The sequence below is a fragment of the Carlito syrichta genome, unplaced genomic scaffold, assembly GCF_000164805.1.
Source record: "Carlito syrichta isolate Samal-C Ts95f unplaced genomic scaffold, Tarsius_syrichta-2.0.1 Scaffold135577, whole genome shotgun sequence".
Taxonomy (NCBI): domain Eukaryota; kingdom Metazoa; phylum Chordata; class Mammalia; order Primates; family Tarsiidae; genus Carlito; species Carlito syrichta.
In genome coordinates, this window is record NW_007079673.1 from 11370 (window position 1) to 21609 (window position 10240).

Consider the following 10240-nt stretch of genomic DNA (forward strand, 5'->3'; position numbering starts at 1 on the left):
TGCACTCCAGTCTGGGCGACAGAGTGAGACTCCAACTCAAAAAAAAAAAAAAATTTATTGTAGTCTAGGCTGGTCTCGAACCCTGAACTCGGGCAATCCTCTCACCTCCACCTCCCAAAGTGCTGGAATCACAAGCCTGAGCCACCACGCCTGGCTTACACACACCTTTTATGTATTTATTATTTATTATTTCATTTTACTTTTTTGAGTTGGAGTCTCACTCTGTTGCCCAGGCTAGAGAGCAGTGGCACACTCACAGCCACTCCAGTGTCGACCTGCTGAGCTTTGATGATCTTTCTGCCTCAGCCTTCCAAGTAGCCAGAACTGCAGGTGTGCGCACTACACCCGCCTAATCTTTGATTTATTGTAAAGACAAGGTCTCAACAAGTTGCCCAGGCTGGTCTTGAACCCTGGGCTCAAACAATCATCTCGCCTCCGCCTCTCAAAGTGCTAGGATGACAGGTGTGAGCCACCATGCCTGGCGACACTTTATCTTAAAAAAAAAAAAAAAACTTTCCTAAACAGCTCTGGCTTGCTGCCAAGACCCTGCCTAGAGCCATGAACATCAGGATTCAACCCGGAAGCAATATGAGCCCCTGAGGGGTTTCAGGGCAGCCTCTAGGAAAGTCATCAAGGAAATAAGATGTGAGTAGAAGTGAGAGGGGAACAGCAGCCAGAATTGGCAGAACTTTCTTTGATGATAGAAATGTTATGTCTATGCCGCCACCCCCAGCCACCCAGAGTCACCAAGTTCTTGCGACGGGGCTAGTGCAACTGAGGAATTGCATTTCTTATTTTATTTAGTTTGAGTTGGTGTACTAAGGCAATTCTGGCTGGGTGCGGTGCCTCATGCCTGTAATCCCAGCTACTTGGGCGGCTGAGACAAGAGGATTGTTTGAGCCCAGGAGTTTGAGACCAGCCTGGGCAACATAGCAAGACCCCATCTCTACACACAAGAAAAAAAACTTAGCCAGGCATGGTGGTGCAGACCTGTAGTCCCAGCTGTTTGGGAGACTAAGATGGAAGGATCATTTAAGCCCAGGAGTTTGAGGCTGCAGTGAACTATGATTGCACTACTGCACTACAGTCTGGGCAACAGAGTGAGACCCTGTCTCTAAGATAAACAAAATTTAAAGATTTGGTTGGGTGTGGTGGTGTGCTCCTGTAGTACCAGCCAAGGCAGGAGGATCATGAGATCCTGTCTCAAAAAAAAAAAAAAAAAGATAACATTTAATTAGTTGGGTTATTTGTGTGTGTGTGTGAGTTAGAGTCTCACTCTGCCCAGACTGGAGTGCAGTGGCACGCTCCCGGCCACCGCAGCCTTGACCTGCTGGGCTCTGGTGATCCTTCCGCCTCAGCCTTCCAAGTAGCTGGAACTACAGGTGCACACTACCACACCCGGTTAATTTTTTTATTTTATTGTAGAGATGAGGTCTCGCCAAGTTGCCCAGGTGGGTCTCGAGCCCGCGGGCTCAGGCAATCCACTCACCTCAGCCTCCCAAAGAGTGGGATTACAGGCTGAGCCACAGAGCCCGTCTAGTTGGGTATTTTTTTTTTTTGAGTTGGAGTCTTACTGTCACCCAGGCTGAGTGAAGTGGCAAGCTCACGGCCACCACAGCCTCAACCTGCCGGACTCAGGCAATTCTACCTCAGCCTTCCAAGTAGCAGGCCACCACACCTGGCTAATTTTATTTTATTCATTCAGCCTGTTGCCCAGGCTGGTCTTGAACTCCTGGGCTCAGGCAATCCTCTCACCTCTGCCTCCCAAAGTGCTGGGATGACAGGCATGAGCTGCTGGCACAGTTTGTCTTGTTTTTCGAGACAAAGTCTCACTCTCGCCCAGGTTGAAGTGCAGTGGCGCAATCATGGCTCACTACAGCCTCCAACTGCTGCCACCTCCCATCTCAATGACTCTGAACATCCGGGCTGCATCTGGAATCTTCCCTGCCTGCGCACCTCACCTCATTCCATCAGCAAGGCCTCCATAGCCCACAGGCTTCGCTTCATCTCCATGGCAACCACCCAAGTCCAAGCTGCCCGGGCTTTTCATCCAATGATGGCAGCCGCCTCCTCTAGGAGCTCCCTGCCTACCCTCCAGCCATCTTCCAGTTTCATTTGGGACAAAGCAAGTCTGATGCCAGATAGCATGTCTGTCTGTGGTTTGCTGTTTCCACAGGGAGCCCAAACATCTGGGTGTACCAGCAAGGCCCCCCATGATCTATCTCCAGCCTCTTCAGAGGCTGTGCCCCCACTATGCTCCAGCCACATGGGACTCTTTGGATTCCTTGAACCCATCTTGTTCCTTCCAGCCTCAGACCTTCTTTTTTTTTGGAGTCGGAGTCTCCCTCTGTCCCTGAGGCTGGAGGACAGTGACATGCTCGTGGCCATCACAGCTTCAACCTGCTGCGCTCCAGTGATCCTTCCACCTCAGCCTTCCAAGTAGCCGGAACTACAGGCGTGTGCCACGATGCCTGGCTAATTTTTTATTTATTATAGAGATGAGGTCTCACCAACTTGTCCAGGCTGGTCTTGAACCCCTGGACTCAGGCAATCCTCTCGCCTTGGCCTCCCAAAGTGCTGGGATTACAAGTGTGAGCCACCTCCCCAGCTCCGTTTTTTTTTTCTTTTGTTTTTGTTTTTTGAGTTGAAGTCTCACTCTGTCGCCCAGACTGGAGTGCAGTGGCCGCTCCCAGCCACCGCAGCCTCGACCTGCTGGGCTCCGGCAATCCTTCCGCCTCAGCCTTCCAAGTAGCTGGAACTACAGGCGTGCACTACCATGCCCGGCTAATTTTTTTTTTTTTTGATTTATTGTAGAGATGAGTTCTCATCAAGTTGCCCAGGCGGGTCGCGATCCCGTTCTTTTTTTTTTTAAGTTGGAGTCTCACTCTGTCACCCAGGCTGGAGTGCATTGGCACACTCACGGCCACCCAGTATCGGCCTGTTGGGCTCAGGCGATCCTTCCGCCTCAACCTTCTAAGTAGCCAGAACTTCAGGCATGCACTACCACACCCGGCTAATTTTTTGATTTATTGTAGAGATGAGGTCTCACCAAGTTGCCCAGGCGGGTCTCGAATCTGCAGGCTCAGGGAATTCACTCTCCTCGGCCTCCTGAAGTGCTGGGATTACAAGCTATTTTTTTTTTTTTAAGAGACAGGGTCTCAGTGTGATGCCCAGGCTAGAGTGCAGTTCCTGCTACTCGGAAGGCTAAGGTGGAAGGATCATAGCTCACTGCAGCCTGGACCTCCTGGGCTTAGGTGATCCTCCCACCTCAGCCTCCCATAGTCCTGGGACTACAGGTATGGGCCACTATGCTCGCCCCCGCCACCAGAGCCTTTGTACCTGCATTTCTCTTGGCCAGGAGCACTCTCCCAGCCCTCTTCTGCCCAAGTCCTCAACTCAAAGGGATCCTCCTCAAGCGAAGTCTCCCCAGCCCAGTTGGCATCCCTGGTGATGCCCACGTGTCTCCCTGTCCATCGTTCATGACCTCACCACATTTATAATTGATAAATAATGATTCCTTTCAACATTGACCTCCTTCAACATCATTTTATAAGCTCCAAGAAGGCAACTCCCAAGGGTCTCATGGGCGACCCAGCAGTGAGCAGGTGAAGAGTAATTTTTTTATTTTTTTTTGAGTTGGAGTCTCACTCTGTCGCCCAGACTGTAGTGCAGTGGCCGCTCCCGGCCACCACAGCCTCGACCCGCTGGGCTCCGGCAATGCTTCCGCCTCAGCCTTCCGAGTAGCCGGAACTATAGGCGCGCGCTACCACGCCCGGTTAACTTTTGATTTTATTGTAGAGATGAGGTCTCGCCAAGCTGCCCAGGCAGGCCACGAGAGTAATTTTTTTTTTTTGAGACAGTCTCGCTCTGTCATCCAGGCTGGAGTGCAGTGGCATGATCATAGCTCACTGCAGCCTCAAACTACAGACCTCAAGCAGTCCTTCCACCTCAGCCTCCTGAGTACCCTTATGACCAGCTAATTTTTAAAATTTTTTTGCAGAGATGACGTCTCACTATATTGCCCAGACTGTTCTCGAACTTTTGGCCTGAGGCCATCCTTCCACCTCAGCCTGCCAAAGTGCTGAGACTACAGGCGTGAGCCATTGGGCCCGGCCATGTGCCCTCACTCCTTTTTTTTTTTTTTTAGAAAGTAGGATTTATTGAGAGGACAGAAAAGCTACCACAGAGGGAGGGGACCCGAGGAGGTTGCCGCGCCCTCCCTCTTGGGGCTGCTCCACCCAGTGAACCACCCTGGCCTCTTCTGGAATCTCGGGAGAGAGAAGCCCTTCTGCCACACGAGTGAGGACCAGACTTACCGCAGCTCTCTCTGAGCCTCAGGCTCCTCTTCTGTCCCCAGAGAGCTGCCCCTCCCTCCATCCCCTCCTACTCTGCACACAAACCTGGTGGTGGGTGGGTGAGTGGCTGCCGCCAAGGCAACGGCAGCACAGGGTTGCCACGGCAACCCGGTTCCCTGGTGACAGGCCCAGGAGCGGTCATCAGGGAACGGAGGGGGCCAGGGGCACACGGTGGGCATTCGGTCAATGTTTGGAGGGAAGGATGGGGACTCACGGCTGCCTCTTCCGAGGGGTAGCGAGGAGATTTCAGGGCTAGTCCCTGCTGGGCTCCCTGTGGCTCTTGGCTCGCTGTCCATCCTCAGGGGCCCCACACAGTCTGTTCCCTCTGCCTGGAAGGCTGTTCCCTCTGTGTGCCTTCCGGCCAACTCTTCAGCCTGACCTCCTGGCTCGGCTCCAGCCTTTATCATGTTGACAATTAAGTGATGGCTTGTTTGCTTGTGTGATGATTGGTTTAATAAATGTTCCCTCTGCCAGATGCGACGCACTGTGTGTCTCGGTCACAGCTGTGTCCCACACACCGAGGAGGCTGCGCTCAATACATCTTTGTCAACACCCTCCCTCCCTGCTGCGCCTTACCCGCTTCTCCCAAGCCAAAGTGGCCTCCTTTCCATCCCTTGAGCTTTTTCTGGTGCTGGACTCAGACCCTCCATGTTATGTCCACCTGGAGTGTTCTGGAACGTTCTGGACTCTTCCACAAGGTTCTGGAATGGTTCAGAATATTCTAGAAATTCTGTGTCCTGCTTTTACTAACACAAGGACACTACCACCTCAGAGGGGTTCTCCCTGACCTCCTGGCTAAACCAGTCACCCCCTTGATCACTCTCAGCTCACTGCTTTCATGGCAGTTATCGCTATCTGGAGATGCCTTGGTCATTGATCTGTGGGTATTCTACAGATTTGTCTTTCCATTAGAATATCCATCCAAGCCAGGCTCAGTGGCTCAGCCTGTAATCCCGTGCCTTTGGGAGGCTGAGGTGAGTGGATTGCCTGAGCCCGCGGGTTTGAGACCTGCCTGGGCAACTTGGAGAGACCCCATCTCTACAATAAATCAAAATGAGCTGAGCATGGTAGTGCGCGCCTGTAGTTCCAGCTACTCGAAAGGCTGAGGCAGAAAGATCACCGGAGCCCAGCAGGTGGAGGCTGCAGTGGGAGCGGCCACTGCACTCCAGTCTGGGTGACGGAGTGAGACTCCAACTCAAAAAAAAAAAAAAAAAAAAGAATACACATTCCAGAGGCTGGGCACAGTGGCTCACACCTGTCATCCCAGAATTTGGGGAGGCTGAGGCAAGAGGATTGCCTGAGCCCAGGGGTTCAAGACCAGCCTGGGTAACTTGGCAAGACTTTGTCTCTACAATAAATCAAAAAATTAGCTGAGTGTGGTGGCACGCACCTGTAGTTACAGCTACTCGGAAGGCTAAGGCAGAAGGATCACCTGAATCCAGCGGCTGAGGCTACAGTGGCTGTGAGCGTGTCACTGCACTCCAACCTGGGCAACAGAGTGAGATTCTGACTTAAAAAAAAAAAAAAATTCCAGAATATTCTAAATCATGAGGGCAGGGATCTTACATGGCATGCTTGCAGTTGAATTTCCCACAGTAGCCCAACACTCTAATCCCTGGTAAGGAACTTCCTTGTGCCCCCTGCCAGCTGGTCATCCCTCAGAAGTAGCCCCAGTTCTGCCACCTTGAGTCAACGTTATCTGCTTTATTTTATTTTATTTATTTTATTTTATTTTATTTTATTTTTGAGTTGAAGTCTCATTATGTTACCCAGGCTGGAGGGCAGTGACACACTCCTGGTCACTGCAGCCTCAACCTGCTGTGCTCAGGCGATCCTTCTGCCTCAGCCTTCCTAGTAGCTGAAACTACAGGCACACGCCACCATGCCCAGCTAATTTTTTGATTTATTGTAGAGATGAGGTCTTGCCAAGTTGTCTAGGCTGGTTTCAAATCCACGGGCTCAGGCAATTCCCTCACCTCAGCCTCCCAAAGTGCTGGGATTATAGGTGTGAGCCACCCTGCCTGATAAAATACTGCTTAAGAAGCCTTTTTTTTTTGAATCGGAGTCTAACTCACTCCGTCACCCAGACTGGAGTGCAGTGGCACACTCATGGCCATTGCAGCCTCGACCTGCTGGGCTCAGGCGATCCTTCCGCCTCAGTCTTCCAAGTAGCTGGAACCACAAGCATGTACCACCACGCCTGGTTAATTTTTTGATTTATTGTAGAGACGAGGTCTCACCAAGTTGCCCAGGCTGGTCTCGAACCCCTGGGCTCAGCAGTCCTCTTGTCTCTGCCTCCCAAAGTGCTGGATGACAGGTGTGAGCCACCACACCGGGTGGTGTGTCTGCTTCTTTCGCTCAGTGTTGGTGGGATCCACATGTCAGAGGCACGTAGCAGTGGTCTGCTCTTTTTGCTTTCCGCATGGTACTCCATTGTGGGAATAGATTGTCATTTGTTGATCCAGTCTCCTGGTGACGGACATTTCAACTATTTCCGGTTTGGGGCTGTCATGACCATTTGTATTTATGTCTTTCAGTGAAAACCCATCCCCCTTTAAGTCCTTCAGTGACTTGAATGGCTTCCTCACACCTCAAAAGTTCATGTCCACCCAGTACCTCTGATGGTGTTTTTATTTGGAAGTGGGTCTTTGCATAGGATCAAACTGGATGGCGCAGGGCCTAAATCCAATCACTATCTTGATAGACACAGAAATGAACACATAGCCAACCTGAGCAACATAGCCAGACTCTGTCCCTACAGAAAATAAAAAAACGAATGGGGTGTGGTGGTGTCTGTGGTCCCAAGTACTCAGGAAGCCGAGGCAGGGGATTTGCTTGAGCCCAAGAGGATGAGGCTGTGGTGAGCTGTGATCATGCCACTGCACTCCAGAGCAAGACCCCGTCTCTACAAAAAAAGCTATAAAACAAATAAAATCATAGAGAGGGGGAAGAAGACAGCCATGTCAAGACAGGGGCTGAAGTGATCCACGCATGGGCTGGAGTGACCCCAGAGTCTCTGGAAGGAACCAACACTGTGAAAACCTTGATTTTGAACTTGTGGCCTCTAGAACTGGGCGGGAAAACTTTTCTGTTGTTTTCTGCCACCCAGTTCATAGTTTTTTGTCGCAGCAGCCCCAGGATGCTCACACAGTGTCTGAGAGCGAAACTGCTGGGCCACCGTGGACAGACACGTCCCTCTAGCGAATTCTGCCAAGTGTCAAGTGTTACATCAGGGATGCTCCCACCAGCTGAGTGTGAGAGTCGGGCTTGGAGCCACATCTATAAAATGGACATAGTGATAACTGTTTCCTCTCCCTCAGGATAGAGAATCCGAGTCTCAGTCACAACTGTGTCCCACACACCAGGGAAGGTGTTCTTAACATAGCTTTGTGGCTGGGCGCGGTGGCTCATGCCTGTCATCCCAGCACTTTGGGAGGCTGAGGTGAGAGGATTGCCTGAGCCCAGCAGTTCGAACCCACCCCGGGCAACTTGGCAAGACTTCATCTCTACAATAAATCAAAAAAATTAGCTGGGCATGGTGGTGTGCACCTGTGGTTCCAACTACTCAGAAAGTTGAGGCAGAAGGATCACCTGAGTCCAGCAGGTTGAGGTTGTGGTGGCCATGAGCATGTCACTGCACTCCAGCCTAGGTGACAGAGTAAGTCTCTGACTCAAAAAAAAAAAAAAAAATGCATCTTTGTTGACATGCCCCCTCCTGGTTCTACCTTGCCTGCGTCCTTAGGCCAGTGCAGCCTTGTCTCTGTCCCTTGATCTCTTTCTGGCACTGGACTCAGGCCTTCCATGCTATGTCCCCCCTGGAATGTTCTGGAACATTCTGGACCCTTCCACAATGTTCTGGAATGTCCCAGAACATCGCGAACACATGATATGTACAGTGCTGGGCACTGGAAACACTCCATAAACAGTCACTTGAAAAAAAGGTAGTAGCCAGGCTGGGTGGCTCAGCCTGTAATCCCGCACCTTTGGGAGGCTGAGGTGAGTGGATTGCCTGAGCCCGCGGGTTCGAGACCCACCTGGGCAACTTGGCAAGATCTCATCTCTACAATAAATAAAAAATCAACCGGGCGTGGTAGCGCATGCCTGTAGTTCCGGCTACTCGGAAGGCTGAGGCGGAAGGATTGCCGGAGCCCAGCAGGTCAAGGCTGCGGTGGCCGGGAGCAGCCACTGCACTCCAGTCTGGGCGACCGAGTGAGACTCCAACTAAAAAAAAAAAAAGAAAAAAAAAGTCACAGTCAGTCGAGGTGCAAGCTCAGTTCCATCTGTGTCCAATGCTGGGTCTTTCTACTCTTCCACAGAATGAGTCATGGGCAGGGAGCCAGTGGTGGGCTCCAAGGTGTTGGCTGGGGCATCAGGAGGCTCAAGAGAGGCTGGAGGGTGGCAAGTGATTCAGGAAGATACAGCAGAGTCAGCACAGGAAAATCTTATTCATTCATGCACCGACAGATGTGCTGTTGGTTGATGCTGGATGTGGGGAGCTGGGACCCTGGCAAGACCCCGACCTGGACACAGATGCTGCCAGGCTGGGCAGCAGAGGAATGGAAGCACTGCTGGGCATCCAGGAAGGCTTCCTGGAGGAGGAGACCTGTGGTGAGAGCAAGGAATGGGGGAGGGTTCATGGAGATCACTCTGTTCTTCCCATTCCCGTACCTGAGTATATGTGTCTCCTGGGGCTGTTGTAACAAATGACCACAAACTGGGTGCCTTAAAACAACAAGAATTTGCTCTCTTATAGTCTTGGGGGCCGGAAGTCTGAATTCAAGGTGTCGGCAGGACTATGCTCCCCACAGACACTCTGAGGGGGGACACTCTACTTGCCTCTGCCAACTTCTGGGGGCTCCGGGAGCTCCTGGCTTATGGTCCCATCACCCCAATTCCTGCCTGTCTTCACTTGGCCTTCTCCTTCTATCTCTCCTCTCTTCTGTCTTAAAAGGATATTTGTCCTTGGATTTAGGGACAACTCCTTGTGGGCCAATCTCATCTTTACCTGAACTCCATCTTCAAAGACCTTATTCCAAATAAGATCACATTTCAAGGTTCCAGGTGGGCATGTCTTATGGGGGGACACCGTTCAACCCAGTGCACTGAAAGTGTTTGTTCAATGTCTTCTCCTTTTTTAAAAAAAATAGGAGTCTCACTCTGTCGCCCAGGCTGGAGTGCAGTGGCACACTCACGGCCACTGCAATCTCGACCTGCTGGGCTCCAGCGATCCTTCTGCCTCCCCCTTCCAAGTAGCTGGAACCACAGGCGTGCACCACACTTGGCTAATTTTTCTTGATTTATTGTAGAGACAATGTCTCATCGAGTTGCCCAGGCTGGTCTCAAACCCCTGGGCTCAGGCAACCCCTGGGCTCTCACCTTTACCTCCCAAAGTGCTGGGATTACAGAGAAGAGCCACCGCACCCGGTCTCCTATTTTTTAAAATTGAAGTTAGATTCTCATAAGATTCCCCATTTTTAAGCATGAGAACAAAAAAACCCAAGAAAACTTTTTTAAAGCATACAATTCAGTGACATTCAGTACACTTGCAATGTTGTAAAACCACCATCTCTGTCTAGTTCCAGAACATTCTCATTCCTCAAAAGAAAGCCCGGCTCCCATCAGTAGTCACTCCCCATCCCTTCCCCCAACCCCTGACAGCCACAAATCTGCCTCTTGTCTCTGTGGATTTGGCCGTTCTGGGCATTTCTGTCAATGAAGTCACTCGACATGGCCTGCTGTACCTGGATTCTCTCACTCAGCGTTGTGTGTTCGAGGTTTATCCACACTGTGTCCTGTCAGTGCCTCAGTCCTTTCTGTGGCTAAGTCATAGAACGTCGTGTGGGTGGACAACATTGTGTTCGTCCTTTATCTTTTTTTTTTTTTTA